The sequence below is a fragment of the Anarrhichthys ocellatus genome, unplaced genomic scaffold (genome assembly GCF_004355925.1).
Source record: "Anarrhichthys ocellatus isolate YVR2014 unplaced genomic scaffold, GSC_Weel_1.0 scaffold2, whole genome shotgun sequence".
In the NCBI taxonomy this organism is placed as follows: domain Eukaryota; kingdom Metazoa; phylum Chordata; class Actinopteri; order Perciformes; family Anarhichadidae; genus Anarrhichthys; species Anarrhichthys ocellatus.
Window position 1 is genome coordinate 9,010,259 of NW_022280032.1, and position 17,389 is coordinate 9,027,647.

Consider the following 17,389-nt stretch of genomic DNA (forward strand, 5'->3'; position numbering starts at 1 on the left):
AGTGTGCTTTCATGAATTAATAACGGGCACTTTGGAGGCCTGGCAGGAACATGGTGACCACACGCTGATGGAAGTTTAATGAGCAGCACGGGGACCGCGCCGCCATGGCATTGGCGGGTCTCTCAGCGCACTAGGCCATGTCCCCGGTCCTCCCCACAGAGCCACAGTGTTTGGGCTCTCATTACCTAGATAAATATATCTGCCCTCTGGATCAGCCCACAGGCCCTGCTTCCTCCTCCTTCCCACCCCCCCCCCAAGAGATGCTATCACGGCCCCGATTACACTGCCCTGCCCTTGGGACAATGGCTGGGCCGGAATCACGAGAACACAAACATCAGTCTCAATTTACTCCTCTGCTAAATATCAGGCCTTAGCACAGCGGCGGCTCAGCCACAGCATGACATAGGTTCAGGATTGTCCAGTCAGAGATCAGCGAGAGCAGTGACTGGAGTAAGGTTCAATGGTGTTTTCACGAGGCAATTATCTCAATCGGGTCACATTTGGATTCAGGCAGTAGCGCGGGGTAATTACGGAGGTCAGTAGCTAAGAGTGTACCCCCTCCCTCCCTCCCTGTCTATCTCCCTCTCCTTCCTCCTTGCTATCCAACCTCTCTGGGGACTGCCCACTGATGAGTCTCTGAGATGCAACACGCTCATTGATTTAGGACCCGCCACAGGCATTGATTTGAAATGGCTGAGGTACCGGAGCACAGAGCCCCCTGCCCATCTTAATGACTAGATCAAATGCATCACACCTCCTCAACGGGCCCGTCCAATACTGACACCAATCCAGACCAAACACAATCACACATCCAATTCCCTTTTAGACTACTGAAAATATTCGTGGCTCCTTCTTCACTTTAATCCATAGGAAGTGATTCGATCATTGATATTCTCCATGAATGGCACGACAGTGATACTGCAACAAGAAAAGCTCAAAACCAGTGGCATAAGAAGTAATGTACTTTGGCACAATTTTGAAGTACTTGTACTTATTTCGTTGTTGTATATCCTTGTAGTATTTACCTTGTTATTTACTTAAATATCTTGTTTTTTCTCTATGCATTCTCCTTCCTTGTCAAAACTTGCCACCAATATTACCCACAATACATCTCAACCACTGCCAGTTCGGTCAAAGATTTGGGTGTGTTATGCTAGTAGTAGCTAATGTAGCTTCAAGCCGCTAGCATCAAGCAGAGATGAGGAGCAGCCTTATGGAGCCACAAAAGACAAATATGCAGTAGTACTGTAAACAGACTTTGATGTGTAAAATGTGCTTTTAACAAATCAATTATATATACAAACCCTGACAGAAGTTATTCTTCACCATTATTAGTTTTTACTTCTGACACTTTAAGTACAATTTGCTGACAATACACACCCACTTAAGTCAAAGTTTAAATACAGGACCTTCACTTGTTTGAGTATTTTCACAGTGTAGTATTGGTACTTTTACTTATGTAAAGCATCTGAATATGTATTCCACCACTGCTCTAAACAGGAAATGCAGAATGCACATTAATGTATCACAGTGGCCTGTTGGTGCAATTTGTATTCAAAGAGTAACTGATGGCTTTGGAGGCAGATGTAATATGCACTTGTAATGAAATGGAAAGGCCTCCTTGAATTCCCTGGTGTGGAGGGGTCTCTTGGTTTGCTTGCCTCTTGCACCTCTTGCTCTCATGTTTATATAACAGTATAGTCTCAATCATTCTCTCCAGCTGGTTGAAGGTTACCAGGGGCAAGAGGGGTAACAAATGGGCTCTGCGCACCATCTGAGAGCTAGCAGGCTGAAGGCTGGATAATGGCCTGTCATAATGGACAATATAGGCAGAACCCTCCCGAGACCAGGAAACCAAAGAACAAGTAGGCTGAATTATTCATGGTTACCATGGCGGCCCGCACAGCTGCATTACATTAGGCTCTTCATTAGCCGTGCCGTATTCTACAAAAAGCTTGAAACTAAAATATGACCAATATTTCCCATTGAGGGAAGACATTATCATAAGCTCTCAAGGGGCTTTATTCCAGCTTAAATGTGCCTGAGTGCTGACCTTCCTCACCACAGTAATAATGTGGTGGAGATTAAAATGCGATTCCATCCACGACAAGAGCTTCTCATGCTTATTCTAATGACGGCTGCACTGTGACAGCTTGGGTTCGTCTGACACTGCAGTCATTTCCCACTAATAAGACACTTAACACGGAGCCTCTCGCTGCTCTCCTCTCTCTGAATACCTCAATGAGGTAGACACAAGTGGGAAGGAAAATTGCACTTTGGGTTGTATTTGCTTTTTACCTATATGTACAAATCCATCACACTTAGAAGATAATATGGAGAGTGGTATAACACCTTTTTAAATTACAAAAGGTTGTATGCTTTCTGTATGAATACACAGAGGGAATGTTTTCAGGAGGAACGACTTCTCCAAATTTGCAAGTGAGATTAGGCAATTACTTTCAATCCTACGCAGGAATTTATTCTAACATTTAGTTTATACATTTAGAAATTTCAGAGCTTCTCAGAAAAATGCCTGCTTAGTTGTTGTCACATTCAAATCTGAAGGCTTCAAATCACTGTCCTAATTCATATGAATTCTGCTCTTCTATTATAGTGCCAAGGCTTAGACAACGTGATGTAAGTGGGCAGATGGACAGCTCTTAAAGCAAGATAACAAAGCAGCATTATTTATCAATGTACCTCATTCAAAATTGAAATATGTTTTTCATGCAAAAACACCACCCCTGCCTCAGGACACAAACTATAATCCCAATAATGATGAGGAACACAGTGTGTGAGGAATGTATGCAGTACAAATCTACTTGGTTAGGAAAAATCGTTGTTTGGCTTAAAATAACCACGGAGGTGCGGTAACTACATTACGCAGGTTACGTGAAAAAACATCAACATTTACTTCTGGTTTCACATGGGGAAGGAACAGCGGTATGGCTGAAACATTGCTGTTTGTTGGACCCATCCACCTCCCTTCCCGCCCGCTTAATGTGTGCTTTAGCGGTCTTCATACCTCGTTCAAGATTACGTGGACAACATACAAAAACATTTTGTGGGATATCTACGAAATGCGGCGCATTACTTTTCGTAAGTATTGCTACGAATGCTGGATGAGACCAGTCTGAACTTGTTGTTGGGATTATTTAGTTTGAGCCGAAGTGGTGGACCAACTGACCAGCTGACTGACGGTACATCTCGTCACTGCTAGCATGGCTGAAAATCACTTACGGATGAATTTCTGAGAGAAAAACATGCCATGCTTTAAAATAGATATATTTCATTAACATATAAAACACACACATATATACCAATGGTACGACAAAGCTGAAAAAAAGAACCTTACAATTTTACTTGATAACATACGTCATACCTTCTCCAACTAACACACACACTGCTGTATTGATCGCTATGTGAACTTCTAACAAAAGATAAGTGAAATTGCGTGAGCAGCCGGCTCCTCCCAGCTGTTGAAACAAGGCCGAGAGATGAAAGCGGCAGCACGTCAGCAGTGCTGCTATTTCAGTCATTGACCGTTGCGCACACAGTCCATCATTTATTCATAGGGGGCAGTCTGTCAGAACAGGATGGCTCATGTTGGCCACTGTACCTCCAAACCTGCAGCTCTGGACGAGCGAACAGCCGGTTCAAGGATCATAATACCTGGACAGCCAAAGTGACCTGTCAGGTGGCTCTCAATTACCAGAGGCATCTCGTTTTACAGCCGCAAAGAAAAGCTGTTTAATTTAAGCAGCTGGTGATACATTTGACAGCTACACTGGGGCAATTAGTCGTCTCACATTCGACTCATTCCATAAATGGGACCCAGACACATGTTGACACACATGCACACACTTGTACTTATCCATTCAGCCTCAGACAGATGGGACACACACACATCACACAAATGCTACATGCAGCCAGTTATGCATGCATGAAAAATACACACACACACACACACACACACACACACACACACACACAGAGTTAAGGATCCATTTTCAGGGGAAGCAAAATGATTAGCAGTGCTGAAACATGAGCGGTTATTAAAAAGTCAATACATTGTCATTATAAGTGAAGATTGTTCCCTCAGAGTGAAGATATTGATCCATTCATGTGCTTACTGGCCATCGACCCGGCCAGTAATTTGGTCCCACACAGATTTGAGATATGAGGTTTCTATTCCATGATGGCCCGTATCTCTGTTAAACTCACCTGGAGCTGAGGCTTCAGTGATTCAATACAATCTAAATACGTCTGAGGCCATGAGCCGACACTGAATCATGCAGGCATGGCAGGGCATCTGTTGATTTTATTGAAGTATTTACCCGTTGTTGATAAAATCTCACCACAGCCAGCAGGTGATTACCTTAGCTTAGCATAAAGACTAGAAACAGGGGGAACGGCTAGCCTGGCTCTGTCCAATGCTAAAAAATATACACTGCTACAACTACGAAGCTAATGGTGCAAGTGGAAGTATTGATTAATTGTACGTTTCCAGTTACAAAATGTCTGCGATGGAAAAGGTGTCATTTGCAGAAAATAGCTTTGTCAAATTAAAAGTCCCTCATTCAGAGTTTCGACGAATGTGCAAAGTTTTACAATGTTTACAAAAAGAAACCTATCGAACTGGGCACTCTACTGTTAGATAACCTCACGTGAAATGAGGCTTTTGTTCCACAGCCTGTCCTTCAAATCTCAAAAAAAGAGCAAAAAGCTCCTGAGCCGTTTGATCAGATGAAGCTCTCTGCAAATCAAAGCACGACAATTATCTGCGGACTTCACCTCCTGTGCCTTTACTCAGCCTCTGTGACAGGACCGTTGGTCTCAGAAAAATGAATATTTAATTGGATACTATTCAGAGGTAATTCAAATACATGCCTCGTCACAAGAGAGACCTTGAAGATTTATGTTTGCTTAATCCTTTGAATGTGTGTATACTGTGTGATTCAGCAATGCACTGAAGCAAAACCCAATCATTTGAAAGCAAAAAAAAAAAAAAAATGCCCTCTTTAATATTTATAATCCCCTTTGAACTGTAAACTCCATCTGTAGTTTAAAGTGATGACTCGTTCAAAGCATAATCTTAATCCTCTTTTACGCAGCTTAGTTCTGAAACCAAGGGGAACTGGGGGAAATTGAAAGCTGCCATCAATGCAATAAACCAGAATCAAATACAAGCAGAAGGGCACAAACTAATTCTCATACAAGGGCACTAATGCTGTTCATCTGTGTCCCCCACTGCAGATGCAATGTATTGTTACACAAGCTGAGGAAACCAAAAATCCAGGATCTCTTCATTAGAAAACTATTCTGGAGAGTTGTGAATAATGTACGTCCCCAAAGACACAAACCATATAAAGGATCCAGCAGTAGGTCATTATATTTTCACTTTCCCTTAGTTTGGGGTTCACTTCATTGAGTTCACTCACTGTTCCATGCGGCGTCTTCAATTTAAACCACTGTGCCAACAGTGCTTGTCCCAGTGGAGTCATTGCATCATTCAGTTAGTTAACAAGCTCTATAATACCTTCATCCAATTAGCACGAGAGGAAGGTCAACACCGTAGCCACGTTATCATGCTCGCATTAAGGTGATTGTAAGAGTAACCATGATTTGATTAACATAGCTGGGTTGCTAGACTGAACTCAACGTGGTGAGACAAAAAGGGTTTGTGTTGAGCGGTTCAATGAAATACTTTTGAAAAGTAAAAAACAAAAAACAATAAACACCACAGTCCTTTCATTCGGCCCAGTGTCCCGAAGAATTACGGTAATATTGGACAATTCTGCACCTCAGGGTTTAAGTACAATGCCAACAGGAAGTAGTGTGACCTATAGATCCTTTGACAGCTGATGTCGGGATTACGTCACGGTGTTAGCTGGAGGCCATTGTTGTAAGATTAGGCTATTTTGCATCCAGTTGGGCTACTCTTGATTAAGTTGGGCTGGGAAAAAAAGCTTTGAGCTGTTAGATTAAATTTGGGCTGCTTTTGTTAACATTTGACGGCATCAATATAACCAAAGAAGCCGTCATATTTGATTGACATGAGTTGTAGTCAATGGTCATTAGGGATAATTGAGGATCTACTGAAGTTGAAGTCATAATCATTAACAATGCGTAATTGGTTGTCTAAGTGCACTCTTTGTGGGTTGCGATAGCCTACGTATTTAACATTTTATGTTTGTCTATTTGATGCAGAAATGAAGCTTTGTACGCATAGGACTGGTTTTGTATTGCGCAAGAAATTTCTTTGTGGTTTTACAAAGGTTTCTGGCAAGGTTATGATTTGGGATGTTTTTTATTGAACTGTGTGGTTTTTAAGCAGTGATCGGGCTGGAAACCTGGCAATCTGATCTGGCAGAAGTGCTAGAGGCAAAACAAAGGAGAGACTGACAAAGATTCCTCATCATGTCTACTAACAGAAAAGGAGTCTAAATCGTTTGCCACCTCTCACAGTTTCTGTAACCAGAATCTTTTCCTCTCTTGACCAAGTGTTTTGCAGCGTAACTGTAACGGAGTCCTCTCTAAACGTAACCGGAAGTAAGAGTTGTATTAAGCAAAGTTGGCATTAATTGAAAAAACAAAACGCTGTCATTGAATTTATATTTTGCAGAAATATTGATGTTTGGCGTTTTGCTGTGATCTCTATCATTAGTCTGTTTACTACCACACAAGCGACCAATCCTCTCTTTTACTACCCAACAGCTCCTATCATATGATAGGTATCAGACTGATATCAGATATAATATCAGACTGCCAGTGAAGGCTGGTTTCTATGAATGATTTAATGCCTCAATCAAACTCTTACTTTAATCTAATTATTCACGGTTAATGGGAGTGATTTGTGCATAGGATCAGGAAACATGAAGGCGTTTATCTTTTGTGCCAATAGGAGGGCTGCGAGTGGGCTCAGTAAACTGAAGAAAGTTGCAGAGAGGAAAAACGCAGGACACATAAAAGGTGTCAGGTTTTACTAACTGGATTATGAGTGAAAGTTAAAGCCATTAGACAGATTAGCCTGAGTCAACACGAAGCCTGCCCTGTCACTGCTTCCTCATCTACAGCCAGCAAGACAAACACAAGTGATTTTCTGTCCTCAGAAATGCAAATGACCAGAAGAAGCCGTGAAAATAAATACCTTTCTAAAAAAGGTACAGTATCAAATCTTTGGCCTCTGCAGACGTAGTGTCCAGATTAGCAGTTAGCCAAACTAGCACAACGCATTAAGAATGTGTCTAAATGACTAACCTTAAACAAAACAATCCGTTTCTACAACCTCATCTCAGTGTAACTAAGTTGAGATGTGCTCTGAATCTCTGCAGAGACATTGGGTGCGTCTGAACATTTTGTTGCCCTTATCGGTGTCTGTTTTCACTTAGCTTTGTGTGATGATGAATGGAGCACTGGGAGTTATGGATGGGTTAATTAGCAGTGAGAGCTCATCTCATTAGACAGTGAATGGAATCAACATGTCAGAGTTGACACGTTCCTCCACAGACCTGCTGCAGCAGCGCTCCGTGTTTATTGGTTTGTTTATAGACTGTGACCACCTTCTCGCTGCATCATTACATCTCTGCGTCTACATCGCGTAGCGCTATTTTAACTGTAAACTTGATGTGTAATTTGCAACAATAGATATGTATATATTCCTTAACCTTTTATCAACTTACTTCAACACTGACTATGCTGAAAATCAGCAGGATACTAGCTAATGTTTCTCTCCCTTTACTGCAAAGACTTTCAGGAAATAATCAGAACGCATGAATAACATGTATGGAGCAGGAACATAAAATACCCCAAAGGTACAGAAAACGATAAAAGAAAAGAGATGCAGAAGGAATACTGCTTTAAAGCCTTATTGGTTGAAAAAAGGCTCTCTGGAAATGTGGTTTGGTTCATCAGGTACTTTGAGATACACTATAAAATATAGCCAACAACGCCATAATTTATGCCATTAAGTAACCTTTAAAATCAAATCAAACAAATTAAAATAAGTTACTAAGGAACTCTATGTATTGAAAAAGATTTCACAAAATGAAGGTCATGTAAATAAGGTAACGAATCATTTTTAGAGGCAAATTATGGAATATTCTAAATCCTTTTAGATTATGTAAATCACACCTTCTGCCGAAAAAACGGATTAATCAAATAATGTTTCTAGCAAAGCAAAAGTGAATCGCACAATAATTACAAGTAATAATGACTCAGTGGCAAGACATGAAAAGACATCCACAACAACAACAACAACAACAACAACAGGCATAACATCATAGCTATGTAAGAACAGGTGTTCAAAACTTTGACTATTTTTTTCCTCATGAGAAGGCCTGCCTGAAATTATCTTGGAACAGTGAAAAGCTCAAAACTGAGTGGATCTCACTCCACAACAAGTCCCAGGGCTGAGCATTGTAACATGTACCTATCTAACAACACATGTTAACATTAGTTTTCAAAGTCACAACGAGGCAACACCACGACTAAAATATGAATCATTATATCAAATAACTAACTCCAACAACAAGTAAAATATATGTTCCTAAATCCCTAAAAAACTTGGAAACACTTGGTAATCAAATGACTGCATGTATTTTCACCAAAACCGTCTGACTGATTGTATTTCCACAGATAGATTTCTGTGTTAATAGTCAGATATCAGATGCAAAGTGTCTCCAATTTAGAATCTAATCTAGTTTGATCTCACTGAGTCATGGAGCAGGTGTGAATCCTTCTCCCTCCACACTGTCACACTGCTCATCTTTGACACGGGAAGCAATCCAGCACCGCGACACATCACATTTACATAGCACCTTGCTATCCTTTGACACGTCTTAATAATTTAATGTTTCTGGCAATTGGACATTACATTTCTTATTTTCTAATCAGGAAAACCACAGGAGCTTTCTCCATATTGGTCAAATACAGATCACTTGACAAATCATCCCCCCCGAGCTGTCTTAATGTCTCGTGCATATTCATAGCTTTTTTTTCAAATTTCCAATCAAAGTGGCTGGCAGGTCTCTGGTGTGAGCTGCGCCTCTCACTCATCTATGAATCATTCATGCTGTTTAGCTCACAGTTGTTTGGGTGCATCTGGCTCGGGGAGGTATGGGGTTGGCCAAATGGAGAGGCCACATGGCGGCTCCAGATGTTTCACTTTTGTATATGCACAGCTCATCAAAAACAACAAGCAGTGCCACCCTCGAGTCTCTGCCATCTGGGAGACACCAGACAACAGCTTCTCGTGCTCCCTGGTGAATTATTGGAGGGCTCTTTTGAAAAGATACGAGTTATTTTCAGGCAACCCTTTAATGCTCCATTCAGCAGCTATTAAGCCAGGAACACCCAGTCGACTGTTGTGAAATCTTGGGCAGCAGGCTGCTAATATGAACTCGTTATTCAGCTGAGGGGCCTGGATTCAAAAAGCATCCGGCCAGTTGAAGTGTCCTTGAGCAAGACAGCAAATCACCGCAGCTCGGAAAAATGTTTCGTAGCTTCGGTCTGACCTGCCTGTGTAAAAAAAAAAAAAGGGTAAAGCTAATTGGCTTTGCTCTTTAGGGATCAATACAAAAAATGATTAACAATGCTGTTCCAACGCTAAATTCAGTTGTTTTTTTTATTGAATTGCACAACAAACCAATCAAAGTAATGAGAGGAATATTTGAATGCTGGAGTTCACTTTTCACACAAAGTTTTTGAATATCTGTCAGGTCACATTATTCCGCGTGCTGTGTTCTCTGCAGGCTCTTTGTGTCCAGCCCCCCTGTGCATATCACACCCATCCCAAGATCCCTGCCACTCTCAGTAAAATCATTATTTAGTCCTTTTGTAAGCAAGCAGTGTCCCAGATCACAAATTAATCTTTCATATGTTTCCAAGATCTAGCCTTCTGTAATCCCATCTGTATGAGACACAACAAAGCACAGCGAGCGCCCATGAATTATTCATTCATTTCTCATGAAAGGCTTTCGTTATGTCTGTCATGTTTCACTCTTGCAAGGAAAATCCATTGATCCTTGCCTTTCCTCTGACAGCAAGAACAAACAAGCGACATCACTGGCTGTACATTTTCTCACACTCCGACAAACAGATCTGAGAAAAAAAATGCATGAACAATAAAGCAATGTATAATATGCATATATGCGCATAATGTGTACACACATTCCAAATGCTCACTCACACATACTGTACGCACACCACGTTAAACGCATCGCTGTGCTTTTAACTAATAGCTGCAAGTGCAACCTTAGGGGAAATGTTTGAACTAGAACACAGCGTGGCACAGTGGATTAAGTCACATGTGCCTTGCCAGTAATCATTTATCTTCAGTAGTATTATAATGCAATGGGCATGTCTTCTTTCTGACAAGTTGCCTTCATAATTCAGTGCAACAGAATAGAGAAAACAGCATTGTTAACAAGAAAAGGCTTTAAATCACAAGCACGGAGTACATTTCCTGTGAAATATTCATGTGGAAAGTGTGTTTGTGTACAAGGAACAAAGGGCAGAGTGTTGTACATCAATGGACTGACAGTGCTGCGAGCTCCACAGAACGGGCTCTGCTTATTCCGGCTACGGTGCACTGTGTATACAGTATAGGGGGGTTGGTGCATGGGGGGAAGAGAGAGGGTCATTTATAATGTATAGGCCTGCTGGAGCATGAGGTGTTGGGTCTGCTTAGGTTAGTGTGCATAGCTCTGTGTGGCTGCTCTACACCTCCCTCCGAGCACTTGCCTTATTTACTTTAAAAGCTTTCCTCTGGAGCCTTGTTTGGGAACTGGATGGATAAAGAGACAGATCCAATTCACTAATACCTGCATTTTTACAATGATGAGCCTATCGCCTTACAAGATTAGGAGTAGGCACAACTCTCCCTTTGAAAGTCGCACAGCCTTGTAAGTCCACATTAGTGTCTTGTCACCTGCGATGTAATGAGGTTAGTCGGGCCGTTGTCTGTAGGGTGCTCCGGTAATGCTCTTGGCTCTCAGGTCGGAGGAATCTGACTGGATCCTGTTAAGAAAAGCACAGTGGCTTTATATCCAGTCACAGCAATGAAAAGCTATCGGCATCAGACGCATTTAAAAACATTGGCTATTAACTGCACAACTACCATCAATCCAAGTGAAACCTGTAGCTTCTGCTATTCCAGTCACTCATGCTTATTTCATAGCACACTGCCGCTCTGATATGACAAGTTGCTCGTGTTGATTGTGTGTACTTGACTATGTAGATTATACAGCAGCTTGCAGGATAAGAGTGCTGTTGTTGGCCCAGGCTGCCTCCTCCCTGCCTGTCAGCGCCAAGCGGAGATGAGCTTGTGGCCCGTTCTGTCTGCTGTTAATCCTGCCTGTTCTGCTTTGTCAAAGCTGCTGTTTGAACAATGGAGCTGTCTTCTTGTCTGCTAATTTAGGAACAAACATTTGCCTGCGTAGCAAACAAGCTCTCCCAGGAAGTGCTATTAATAGGATAATTAAGCAGACGGTAATGAGCAGGATTACTGCTAATTATGACAAGATTTGTTTTGGCATTTGCCTGAGAGGCAGTGGAGTGTTAAAGTCTGCACAGGAGTTCATCACTGCAGCGAGCGAGTAGGCACCTGAGTAAACAGACTGGGACTCACTGGGGGTACGGGTGTGCTGCGTGCACATGTGTACGTGTGTGTCGGTGGGTGTGCTGGTGGAGGGGGGGGGGGGGGGGATAAACAGAGGGAGGATAATAGCAAAAGCACAACAATGCCAGAGGTACTGCGAGGCCAGGCGAACACTTTGAAACAAGGTCAATCCAACCTGCCTCTGTATGACCCGCTGGCTATGAGGGGCAGCTATGACCCTGTACACAGCGTCCATATCCTGAAGCTAGTTAACAAACGACCATCGACATTTCCCAGTTCGACGTGACGTCTTCAGATATCTTGTTCTGTCTGACAAACTGTCAGGAACCTTACGAAAAGCAGCAGATTCGCACATTTGAGAAGCTGTAACCGGTCGACTACATTCTTTGTCATTCTACTAATTGATTATCAACCAATCATTTCTACCCTATTCCCCATATTCTTTTAATTAACACAATATTATTCAAATGATTTTATAGGATATAGGATATAGCTTTACTAGGATTGTTCATGTGCAACCTTTTCCTCTAGATACGGGCCGGTACCAACAGCAAAATACAATGATTATGAAAGTCTACTGATATATAAAGTAGTAGACTTAACAGAGTAAGATGGACAGCAGACAAACTCATTAGACACACTTGTGTAATATCTGTTTAATGTTACCGTCAGGACAACATCCGACTATGAAGGAAGCTTCCGATTAACTTCATTAACACTTCATTGTGTACATTTAAGGAATGTTTCTCATATGGATTGCTGCATCTTAACCTTTCAGCGTTCATTCAGATCACATTATCATTTACTCCTAAAATCGTCTGATTTGAAATAAATGGTGTATATGTGACATTAATGAATTCAATGCTGGCTGTATGAACATTTAGTTTAACTTGTAAGAGGCTTATTTCTTCTTCAGAATAAAATGCCTCACTTGCAGTTGACGGGAAAAAAATTTATGTGAGCGAAGATGCAAATTCCTCTTTTCAAAATACTCAAACAACTGCACAGCATTGTTTTCAAAGAGCTTTGTTAACGAGCCATTTTCCTGTCATTAGATGCTCAAAGAAGTTGTGTTTTGTTTGAAGTAAAAGTGGAATTCATTTCATGTGCATAAAATAAGTGATCACTGTTTTTTGTTCTTACAGTTTTCTCCTTTGCAGCAAACAAAGAGGGTGAGAGGGCAAAAGCGTTGTACACAGTGTGTTCTTCGTTGTAGTTTTCTCTCACATGAGAAGAGATTAAATTAGACTCTTCCTACCTGTGAACACAGTAGTCGGAAGAATTAAACCGCGGGGTGACTTAACAGAGATGAAACCTTAATTCACAAGATTCAATCAAAAACTGACAACAAACAAGCCCAGTTGAGGTGATGGGGAATCTTAATGCGATTGTAGCTAAAGCTCAGACAGTGAGCCGCCTCCATTAAAGCATGCCACACGGCCCAGCGGCTCCAGATAAGACAGCTGAGTCTGGGATTTAGAGCTTTGGCTTATCGTCATCTTCACACCACTGTCTCACCAAGAGCAGAGAACATGGCACCCAAATCCTCTCCGACTGAGAACCAAGTTTGTCTTTGGGCGGCAGGTGCAGTCCAAGTCGGGCACAGGTACATTAATGGGTTATAACTCTCAATTAGGACCTTGATCCCTCAGCCTCCCCCAAACACGCAGCAGCTTTGGCACGCCAACAAGACTTTTCATTCCGTAGCAGAAGCTGGGATAAGATTATAGAGCGGGAGAGCTGTGTGGAGCACTGTTTCAGAAATAAAATTGCTTTTATTCCACCCAACATGTGTTCAGTGAGATTAAAGCATAATCTTACAACGTTTAATAAGAGCCCGTTTGTGGCCTTGCGGCTGAGGCAGAAAAAGTGGAGCATGCCTGCTCTACTTTAAATCCTGTTTATTGAATTATAAAGAACCTTAAAGGATCAGGAATGTGACTCACACATTTTAATATTTTATGGTATTTTTACGTCAAAGTACGTCACTGAGTAAAGTATGTGGTGGGAAAAAAAACTTTCTCTATCCATAAATTAAATGTTCAAAATGTAAATTAACAAAATAAGGACTATATAAGGAATGTTCCGGGGTATAGAATATGTTTTTTTTTTTATGAAAATGTATACAAAAAGGTGCAATATCAATTAGCAAAGGATGTCGGGCTAGAACATGAGTGATGATCCCTTTATGTAAGATTCAACATTAAAGAGAAAAATGATAAAAAAAAATATGTAGGAGATTTGCCATGACAACCTACATCCAAATCCTGCTCTATTCTCAAACATAAGGCCATATTGGAAATCTCTAACCTCAATTTATGTAATCCAAAGCCCTTGCATGAACTTCAGCTTGAGCTCTGGCTTTCAAGAGGTATTTGGAAGTTAAAGTCTCCGATCAGATTTGGACAGATTAGAATTAAGAGTTGGAAGTCTGGGAGGGGTGGATATGAGGATTTGCACTGCTCCACGAGACGGCCCTGTCAGTGATAAGTTATACTGAGCCACGGGTAAGAGGATTGCCCAGACTAATCCGAATCAAAAGACATACCATGTGAATTACATCCCGAAACAGGTTCGCTTACAGAGATTAGAAACCTGCATGTAAATCCTGTCATACTCTACTTGGCACAGGAAGATGAGCCTGAAAGAACAAACACAAACATGCGCTTTGTACCCAGCTGCAACTGCTGGCACCAGGTCGGCTACCAGAAATCGTTGGTTTCCTTGATTACAGCTTTATTCTTTCCTATTTTTGAGAAGATTAGATGCTCATAGATGAGACTATCTAGGCCAGGCGCACTAATTACTCACACCACATCCAAGAAAGTGCTTATACCGAGGGTTGAGAATAACCCTGCGCTAGTGTACTGACACCCACAGACACCCACATGGCAGCCTGTTCACCCCTCCCGTTCTCTTTCTCACCATTCCTCCCTCCCACCATTACGAAGCTAAGCCCTAGTTCAATGAAGCGTTTATTTATCTTCCTGTTTGACACGGGTGATTCTATCAAGGCATCTGGCAGCAAGCGCTGTAACACAAGGCTTTCTGTTGAGACGTCAAAGAATGTTACTCTCTGCCATAGTGAAAGAAAAAAATAGCTTGCATTTTTTATTTTTTTTTTTCTTCTCCAGAAGTACTGAACAAACAAGACTTGTATCCCTGGCCCAGAAATGCTTCAAAGAGCACATGTCTGCTGGGACTGGATGTGAAATGTAGAGCAGTGCTTGGCTGCTTAGCTTTGCATTTCAGCCAGAGCAAGCTCACATAAGAGCGCTGCAGAAATCTGGGCAGATCTGTAAGCCGGTGAGAGTAAAGTGTGAGGCACAACTTTTGCTCACTGCAAACAGCTACAGAAGGTGGAAACATGCTACTGCAATAAAATAAAATAAAAAACGACAACTGCAGTTTCATAAGTTATCCGCTGCTCGCATATTTCATCCCGACTGAGCTGCGTGCTCATTGCTGTGGGTAATACGACACAGTGATCCCAGAAGCCTTTCGAGTTACACAGGGCCGTAGCTACACGCTACTGATGCAAACTGATGAATAATATCTCAGCTTAAAGATTGAATGAATCTGTTGGGCCCTCATGTGTACAAGGGAGATATACTATGCTTATTACCCTACACATCACGCCTTGTGAAAAATGCAGCAAAGCAAAGCAATTTTGTTGTAGATTGAATGGATGTAAATGCTTTAGGGCACAGTGTAAATGGAGAGCACTGAGACGAAAGCAGTAGGAGCCGGCATAAGAAAAACCATCAAGCGGTGGTGCAAAACTCTCGGCAGTGCTATGAAGCATGCCGAATAGAGGTCTCTCGCTGCAGTATAACGGCTCATAAAGCCGCAAATGGTATTTCCACTTCATTCAGTCTCAGGGCCAGGTTCCAAGCAGCTCCTCGACGATGGAATTGAACCCATTAGCAATCGATTAAAGAACCAGCAGGCAGTCACCGCTCTGCCTGCAGGCAGCACCGGGTGCGGTGGCCAGCTGAGGCTCCCGGGGATTGAGGTTCAAAATCTTTGTTTATGTAGAAATAGTGGCGCGCACTTTAAACCGTGGATTCCACCCCCCTCGTGGAGCGGATTAAGACGGTCAGATTGTGAGCGGGTAGTGTTCAGAGATGCAGTGCGTTTGGCGGCTTTTGATTGACACACATCACATCACCGATGCACAAGGTACAACCCGTCCCCGGGATGAGACTGCGCCCACAGAGACACCTGGGACTCCTCCAGAGACAGTGCGTTACCAATCGGTTGAGCATATTCATAAGTCCTATCGAATGTTTGAGCTGTGGATATTTACCCAGACCATGAGATATGAATGATGAACCATTTGACCTTTGGAGACGGATTAGAATTTCAATCAAGTGACCACGAACCAATCCATAAAACTTTATGAAAATGGAGAGTCGTGTAATTACCTGAGGCTTAAAAGATCTTCCTCTCGCTTTGTTTTCACGAGTGCTGTTAGCACGTAGTGAACATAAAGGTGTATTAAATGTATACAAGATAATTCAGTCTACTCTCCTTCATCCCTATACTATATATGCTCCATACATAGCAGCCTGTCAGCTTTTGTTCTTGGGGCCGACCTTTGCCTGCTCGGGCCTCATAACTGACATTTTCAATTACACTGCAAACAACTTATCAATATGCATGGATTTCCAAGCCAATATCAGAGCAAACAGAGTCGTTTGGAGAGCCGAGTCTGTCAGGGGAGAGAAATAGGGCAGACATGTCAAGGTCAGGATTTTGTTAATGAGGGACGGGCCGCTGAATAATTGAATGGGCTGAGCAGTATCGACTGTTGAAGCAGAAGCGTTTAAAGCGTTGGCGATCGTTAAGGAAAATCCTCCCAGCACTTTATGTTCCATGGCAGTAATTTATGCACGGGCATCCAAGCGGGTGCCTTATGGTTCACAGCACTGAATGCACAAAGCAATGAGTGGATTAGCCAAGCACACTCTAGAAACAGCAGCCAAGCGTGCAAGTCATTCCTGTGGATGAAGTAATGGCTCTGGCAGTGCAATTATTCAGCTGTGCATTTTAAATACCCACACAAATGGCATCGGGAGAAGCGTTGAACATTTGCTCAGTGTACCTAGCAGAACCATTGAATAATAGCTAATCGTGGACAGAATGTCGAGGCTGAAAGTGATCAATCTGCAAAAATGAGCGCACTCAAAAACAGCTGCAGCTGTAACAGAGCATTTCATACTGTGTACTTTGCTAACAAATTCCCAGGGGGAAAAAAGACAATGTGACAAATGACTAAACTGATGACATCAGCTGGTACCGCCGGATTCCCTGGCAGACACGACTGTGATATTTGGCCACAGAAAACAAATTCTGATAATTGTGGGATCAAAGCAGCTGATGTAAATGCGTGTAAACAAGCTCAGTAATACTACTTTAGCCAAATGCTTCCCTTTTGTTTTTAACGGCCATCTCGGCCATTTTTAATCTGCACCAAGAGTTGCCCAAGCTGTTGTTGCTGCAACACACTCGAGCAGTTCTCCGGCCTTTAAGCCTCCACCCCTCTCTCCTCTCTGTAGGTTGGGAGCTTTGGGGGGGGGGGGGGCTTCTAATCCCTCTATGTAATTACTGCTCCCTGCAATGGCCAGACCATCTCTGTGTAAATCAGATTAGCTGACCTAAATCGCTCTCGTTTCTCTCTACCCCATCAAACAATTCCTTATCTACACCCAGAGAGCTAAACAACACACAGACACCACTCCTCCAACCTTCCGCCCCCAAAGACAC